Raw genomic sequence first — 8,625 nt, 5'->3', positions numbered from 1 at the left:
AGGCTGCGCATCGTTTTTAATCAAGAGACCATCCACAATGCGTCAGCTGTTGCGTAATAGTTTACAAAAAGAAACATTTCGAATTCTTAACTACTTAATAGCTTTACGAATTTTTCTGTCTAAACTCATTCAAGGAATCAACACTTTAAATTATTTTTACAAAACTTAAGTCACTCGCTGTGTAGATAGTTGTATATATTGAGATGAATCAAATAGGGGCATAAAATAAATAAGATAGATAGAACACAAATTCAATTAGAAGACAATAAATATATATTAATAAAATGAAGAAATAACCACTATTATTATTATTATAAAATAGCAAGATAAAATGGAAACAAATATTTTATTGTATAATAAAATACAATTCATATAAAGATATAAAATTTCACAGAAAACTTGTAAATTTCAGCATAAAATATAGATAAAATCCGTGAAATGTAATTTGGAATTGTAAATTACAGATTTTAAAGCAAATTAAAAGTAAATTGGTCCACATGATTAGAATGATAAAAACAGTTAATGTAAATTTAATACAAAAAGGGAACCTGGAAAATACAACATGAAAACTAATTCACAATTTTAAGTTTTTATCCAACACTTGTTTATAATGATACTATAATTTCTTTGCTTCTAAAGGAATAATGTGGCTTATAAATCACTAGTGAGTGATAAGTCATAAGTTTTGACTTATAACCCACTAGTGACTTATAGAAATCATAAAGAGACAAATGGTTTATTTTTCTAGTTTTTATTAGAAAACCAGTTTGAAACGGTAATAAATCAACAAATAACCTAAAAAGCTACAAATTTACAATCTACCTACTTATTAATATTAACGTTAACATTTATGGTAAAGGATTATTGGAATCATTTTGTAATTGTGGTAAATTTATAGAACAGGTTACCCTTTTGCTTGTGCTTCTTCAGGAGTCTGCACCCCTTGTATCTTTTTAGCAATATTAAATCTGCTGGAAATTGACTCTTCTATATAACCTTCTGCCACGGTAGATGACTTCCATCCACCGTGGCACCTTGATTTATGAAAATCTGGCTCCAGATGTGTGATTAATGAAGGTGAGATCAACCAGCAATCCTTATGTTGCCAAATTTTACTGAAATCGGTGGATTTCAAAAAAGTACACCCGCCATATTGGATCAGCCATCTTGAATTTTTACAATGTGAATTCATATTGGTAATCAGCGACCCAATAAACCCCTTTATACAAAATCAAAAACCACACGTTCTAGCTCAATTCTGACAGTGGATTTGAATTCAGCAGTCTTTTAAATAAAAATGTACTATTTGATGTGGAAATAAATTTTTTTCAAAATTTTCCCAGTAAATTTTCATCAATTTTCACTATTTTTCACAAGTTTTTTGAGATAAGGAAAAAATTGTGACGTGATGGGCCAATTCTGACCCCAGATTCGTGTTCAGAAGGCCAAATTACTACGAAAAATATATGTCGCATAAAAAGTATACCCAAACTTTTTTTTTCTGTGTGGCTGTGGAATTAGTAAAATTGAATAAATGTCGTGTTGTTAACTTTTCAAATTTGATTATGTAAAATATATTTTTAATATGTATATACAACAAGATTCTATTTAAACTAAACTTCACTATATTGTTAAATTTTCAAATAATTGAAATATTTTGTTTGAATTGGACCAATCCGTCCCTATCAAAAGTCTATCATTCCATAACTTTCTAACATAATGTGACATATCCGCATTTTCAACATTAAAAGCAGACTCCTTATTCACTATTAGTAAATAGTCTTTAAATCAATTTTCATTCAGATGAAAAATATGTTTTATTGTCGATGTAAATTCGAATATAAACACAAACAAGAATTTTTAAGAGTAAATCAAATACACCTATGGTCTGACACAAGAACAAAATCTTGACGAAATGGAGTATGAATCAGATTATTCTATTATATTTGTGCATCCTTTTCTTTTTTTTTTCAAGTAAATATGTAAACTAACCAAGTGCTGTTTATTATAATAAGCTGCAGAAGATATGTCACGGAAATAGAAAAAAAAAAACAAATTTTTTAAAAATATTTCAAGTAACAATGTGATTTGTGGTCTGAAAAGGACTCCTATCAATAAAACTTAGAAATGTCGAAATGAAAAGTCGGTTTGAATTTCAATAAACCATTGATAAAACAATTTTTTAAGTACAGCATATTTCCTAACCTTTTTTTATATGTGTTTGTTACTGATTTGTACTACTTACAACAGATAAGACTTAATTGACGTATCACTAGCTCCACTAGTTGAAACTTACTGATTTTAGTTTTGCATACAGTAAATTTATATATAATTTTTGTTGTGACGTCCACCTTTCTAGTAGAATCTAGAGTACTTTGATAAATAAATAGGGAACATTTTCATTGTATGCATTCAATTATAAAATACCATAAGATGATTCATCATCGGTGAAGTGTATTAATACTTAACAGATACAGTATAGGACGTAAAACCATTATCATCTGCCCAAAAAGTATTAATTGATTCTATTACAGATCCATTTAAAAGATAGAGGCTTGAGTGTTAAGTGTTCTTTTTGAAGATATCTACAGTCTGTAAAAAATTTAAAGTATGTAGGTAACTACACAGATATAAAGCCACTTGAGAGATTAGTCGCTTATTATATTTGTTGTAAGATATAATCACACTTAAAGCAAATAAAGAGTGTTCTGATAATACAGTGCCTTCATACATGTCCGAGTCCCACGTGACCGCGCGACCGTTAGGCAACCAAACTTACAATGGAGTCAGTGATTAACAAAAAATTCAAAAATTCCCGAAAAACGAAAAATGAGTCCAGTGGTGTACACTACAAATTCTTTACAAATATTGAACTTTAATTTGAAAAATTTTTTACATTCTATCTATCTTTAATTAATTATCTATTATGACCAGTATCATAACGAGTCTGGATTTCAAACGAGTTTACTATTTAATTATCGAAAGGGAGTTTATAATTATCATTATACTTTAATTAATACGTGGGAACTTAGAAATGTTGTATGTTCAGAGAATGAATTTCAGGCACTTACCCTCTATTACTTACGTAGAACGTAATCCAGTGGCTGGCTATACAGGGTGACACTGAAGTTGAGAGAAACAAAAAGAAACACCAAAACTTCCGGGAAGGGTTTTAATAACAATAAACAAAACAAACAAACAAAATAACAACATAACGGCTCGAACAACATTATTAATTTATTTATTTACAAGCGACAGAGTACCGAGATTCAGGGAATGCGCGCTGCATAGCAAAATTTGGAAAAACTTTATCCATTATTAAATTTAATTAACTTGCCCAAGACTCTAAAACTAAGTCGACTGCTCAATGTGGAACATAAGGAAGAACTGTCTTTTTCGAGATCTTTCCTGAATTCGACACCTCGCTTCGACACGCCCATCTCTTGGGTCCAGATGTTTCTGTTCTTAGCTTACTGGCGGGAACCCTAAATATCGGGACCTTTTGGCATAACTATGCCATGTTAATAATTATCTAAATAATTTTGAGACTAAACTTACAAATAACCCTAGTCTTCCTCTAGTGACTCCGCACAGCAATACGGGACGGATTATTCAACCTTATTTACTCTATCCTTATAGCTTGGAAAATCCGTCTAAAAACCAGCTATTTCTTTTCCTCACAATATTCTAACAACTTATTCTTAGAATTCCTATGTTCTTTGGAATGCATTTCGCGCGTTATTGTAAATATCGTTTTTTCTCTTTATACCTGCTTAACACATGGCACCGACAGTTTAAGTCAGGGATGCACATACCGCGGCACGCGGGCCGCATGCGGCCCGCCAACGAATTTNTTTTTTGTCAGCGGTTATTTAGTTAAAAAATAAATAAATAAAACAAAAATAAAATTGAACGCCCTGTATCTTAGAAACAAAGCGTTTTAGGACCCATATATATAGGAACTTTTAGACTCAAAATGAGGTCTTCTACTGATTCCTGAAGTCCTGCTATTTAAATGTGAGACACCCTGTATATAGGAACTTTTAGACTCAAAATGAGGTCTTCTACTGATTCCTGAAGTCCTGCTATTTAAATGTGAGACACCCTGTATATATAAATTATAAAAATGAGTCTTGCTACTGAAAACAATTTAGAAAATTGTTCTGAAGACATTTTAAACGCAACTCGGGAAGCATTTTCGAGCTTACTTCCTTTAAAATCCAAGGAAAAATATCAGGTATATGAAATATTTTATATGTGGAGGATGACGAAAAACGCACTAAGAACTGATGAAAGTGTAATGCTAGAGTATTTTTTTGAGATATTTTATACATATTTTAGTGTTTTTATGCAACGTCCCATATAACTTATAACTTGGTTATAACTCTACATGATACCAAAACCAAAAAGAAACGTGTATTTATCGTAGGATCAGAGTGATAGTGGATATGAAATATATCAGACCCAAACAGATAAAACACAATAGATTCTTCATTTAACTATAATCACGGTAGGTGCACAATACAACCAGTTGGCATCAACAGTTTTGCAAAAATTCCCCAAAGAGTTACAGCATAGTTAAAACTTCCAGATGCATCCAATTACATTGGCTATTGCTTAAGGGGGACGTCTGCCACCTTCCTCGCTCACAGTGCAGCTGATATTCAAAGACTTAAAAGACATGGAGGATGGCAGTCAACTAGTGCGTCTGATCGATGAAAGCATCGTCAATGAGTAGAAGAACTAGTAGAATTGAATAATTTTTTTCAAATTTGATTATGTAATTGTACTTTAAATATATACAACAAGCTTTTGTTTAAAGTAAATTTCAATATATTGCTAAATTTTCAAATAATTAAAATATTTTTTTTAATTGGACCAATCCGTCTCTATCTATCAAAAGTCTATGATTCCATCACTTTCTAACATAATGTGACATATCCGCATTTTCAACATTAAAAGCAGACTCCTTATTCACTATTAGTAAATAGTCTTTAAATCAATTTTCATTCAGATGAAAAATATGTTTTATTGTCGATGTAAATTCGAATATAAACACAAACAAGAATTTTTAAGAGTAAATCAAATACACCTATGGTCTGACACAAGAACAAAATCTTGACGAAATGGAGTATGAATCAGATTATTCTATTATATTTGTGCATCCTTTTCTTTTTTTTTTCAAGTAAATATGTAAACTAACCAAGTGCTGTTTATTATAATAAGCTGCAGAAGATATGTCACGGAAATAGAAAAAAAAAAACAAATTTTTTAAAAATATTTCAAGTAACAATGTGATTTGTGGTCTGAAAAGGACTCCTATCAATAAAACTTAGAAATGTCGAAATAAAAAGTCGGTTTGAATTTCAATAAACCATTGATAAATCAATTTTTTAAGTACAGCATATTTCCTAACCNTTTTTTGTCAGCGGTTATTTAGTTAAAAAATAAATAAATAAAACAAAAATAAAATTGAACGCCCTGTATCTTAGAAACAAAGCGTTTTAGGACCCATATATATAGGAACTTTTAGACTCAAAATGAGGTCTTCTACTGATTCCTGAAGTCCTGCTATTTAAATGTGAGACACCCTGTATATAGGAACTTTTAGACTCAAAATGAGGTCTTCTACTGATTCCTGAAGTCCTGCTATTTAAATGTGAGACACCCTGTATATATAAATTATAAAAATGAGTCTTGCTACTGAAAACAATTTAGAAAATTGTTCTGAAGACATTTTAAACGCAACTCGGGAAGCATTTTCGAGCTTACTTCCTTTAAAATCCAAGGAAAAATATCAGGTATATGAAATATTTTATATGTGGAGGATGACGAAAAACGCACTAAGAACTGATGAAAGTGTAATGCTAGAGTATTTTTTTGAGATATTTTATACATATTTTAGTGTTTTTATGCAACGTCCCATATAACTTATAACTTGGTTATAACTCTACATGATACCAAAACCAAAAAGAAACGTGTATTTATCGTAGGATCAGAGTGATAGTGGATATGAAATATATCAGACCCAAACAGATAAAACACAATAGATTCTTCATTTAACTATAATCACGGTAGGTGCACAATACAACCAGTTGGCATCAACAGTTTTGCAAAAATTCCCCAAAGAGTTACAGCATAGTTAAAACTTCCAGATGCATCCAATTACATTGGCTATTGCTTAAGGGGGACGTCTGCCACCTTCCTCGCTCACAGTGCAGCTGATATTCAAAGACTTAAAAGACATGGAGGATGGCAGTCAACTAGTGCGTCTGATCGAAGAAAGCATCGTCAATGAGTAGAAGAACTAGTAGAATTGAATAATTTTTTTTCAAATTTGATTATGTAATTGTATTTTTAATATATACAACAAGCTTTTGTTTAAAGTAAATTTCACTATATTGCTAAATTTTCAAATAATTAAAATATTCCGTCACTTTCTAACATAATGTGACATATCTTGACGAAATGGAGTCTGAATCAGATTCTTCAATTATATTTGTGCATTTTTTTATTTTTCTTAAGTAAATATGTAAAGTAACCAAATGCTCTTTATTGTAATAAGCAGAAGAAGATATGTCACGGAAATAGAAAAAGACCAAACTTTTTAAAAATATTTCATGTAGCAATGTGATTTTTAGAACAAATTCTTCATTTGAAAGTGGCCTGAAAAGGACTCATGCCAATAAAACTTTAATCTAACTTAGAAATGTCGAAAACTAAATTCATGGCTTTTGAGAAATAAAGATTTAAAACCATGAAAAATCGATTTGAATTTCAATAAACTATTGCTAGATCAATTTTTTAAGTTCGACATATTTTCTAACTGTATTTGTTACTGATTTGTACTACTTACAACAGATAAGACTTAATTGACGTATCACTAGTTCCACTAGTTGAAACTTACTGATTTTAGTTTTGCATACAGTAAATTTATATATGATTTTTGTTGTGACGTCCACCTTTCTAGTAGAATCTAGAGTACTTTGATAAACAAATAGGAACATTTTCATTGTATGCATTCAATTATAAAATACCATAAGATAATTCATCGGTATTAATACTTAACAGATACAGTATAGGACGTAAAACCATTATCATCTGCCCAAAAAGTATTAATTGATTCTATTACATATCCATTTAAAGGATAGAGGCTTGAGTGTTAAGTGTTCTTTTTGAAGATATCTACAGTCTGTAAAAAATTGAAAGTGTATAGGTAACTATACAGATATGAAGCCACTTGAGAGATTAGTCACCTATTATATTTGTTGGAAGATATAATCACACTTAAAGCAAATAAAAAGTGTTCACGTGTTCTGATAATACAGTGCCTTCATAAATGTCCGAGTCCCACGTGACCGCGCGACCGTTAGGCAACCAAACTTACAATGGAGTCAGTGATTAACAAAAAATTCCCTAAAAACAGAAAATGAGTCCAGTGGAGTGTATTACAAATTCTTTACAAATATTGAAGTTTAATTTGAAAATTTTTTTACATTCTATCTATCTTTAATTAATTATCTATTATGACCAGTATCATAACGAGTCTGGATTTCAAAATAGTTTACTATTTAATTCTCGAAAGGGAGCTTATAATTATCATTATACTTTAATTAATACGTGGGAACTTAGAAATGTTGTATGTTCAGAGAATGAATTTCAGGCACTTACCCTCTATTGCTTACGTAGAACGTAATCCAGTGGCTGCCTATACAGGGTGACACTGAAGTTGAGAGAAACAAAAAGAAACACCAAAACTTCCAGGAAGGGTTTTAATAACAATAAACAAATACAAACAAACAAAATAACACAACGGCTCGAACAACATTATTAATTACTTTATTGACACGCGACAGCGTACCGAGATTCAGGGAATGCGCGCTGCATAGTAAAATTTGGAAAAACTTTATCCATTATTAAATTTAATTAACTAGCCCGAGACTCTAAAACTAAGTCGACTGCTCAATGTGGAACATAAGGAAGAACTGCCTTTTTCGAGATCTTTCCTGAATTCGACACCTCGCTTCGACACGCCCATGTCTTGGGTCCAGATGTTTCTATTCTTAGCTTACTGGCGGGAACCCTAAATATCGGGACGCTTTGGCATAACTATGCCATGTTAATAATTATCTAAATAATTTTGAGACAAAATTTACAAATAACCCTAGTCTTCCTCTAGTGACTCCGCGCAACAGTACGGGACGGATTAGTCAACCTTATTTACTCTATCCTTATAGCTTGGAAAATCCGTCTAAAAACCAGCTATTTCTTTTCCTCACAACATTCTAACAACTTATTCTTGGAATTCCTACGTTCTTTGGAATGCATTTCGCGCGTTATTTTAAATATCGTTTTTTCTCTTTATACCTGCTTAACACATGGCCCCGACAGTTTAAGTGAACTTGTTCAAAAAAAATATTGCTAAATTTCTCCGAAGGACGACGCTACACCCACTTGAGAGCCCTCAACTTTTCGATAATTAGTGTTGACCGAAATATTTTACTTTTTGGCCCATCCGTTCCGAGAACTAATAAATAAATTACTACGCCACCCGGCTTTTGTTATACTATATTAAAAAAAGTATGTACAAGATGTTGTCATTTAAAAAATATAGGCTCTTTTGTT

General features: G+C 31.2%; 1 protein-coding gene across 2 annotated transcripts in view; it reads right to left on the bottom strand.

The window, feature by feature from the left end:
- The window catches only part of LOC108907042 (cathepsin B-like), a 13,994-nt gene extending 7,121 nt beyond the window's left edge, over positions 1–6,873 (bottom strand). The window contains exon 1 of one of the 2 annotated variants that reach the window (XM_018710556.2): positions 6,857–6,873. The gene's annotated coding sequence lies outside the window, so the exon portion shown is untranslated. Of the gene's footprint in view, positions 1–2,245; positions 2,310–6,856 lie in introns of those variants that run through there. The other variant, XM_023454732.1, reaches the window with a different exon arrangement.
- Positions 6,874–8,625: the final 1,752 nt, after the last annotated feature.

The sequence above is a fragment of the Anoplophora glabripennis genome, unplaced genomic scaffold, assembly GCF_000390285.2.
Source record: "Anoplophora glabripennis isolate ALB-LARVAE unplaced genomic scaffold, Agla_2.0 scaffold358, whole genome shotgun sequence".
In the NCBI taxonomy this organism is placed as follows: domain Eukaryota; kingdom Metazoa; phylum Arthropoda; class Insecta; order Coleoptera; family Cerambycidae; genus Anoplophora; species Anoplophora glabripennis.
The sequence above is the reverse complement of the archived record's forward strand: the minus strand, read 5'-3'. Positions and strand labels throughout refer to the sequence as shown.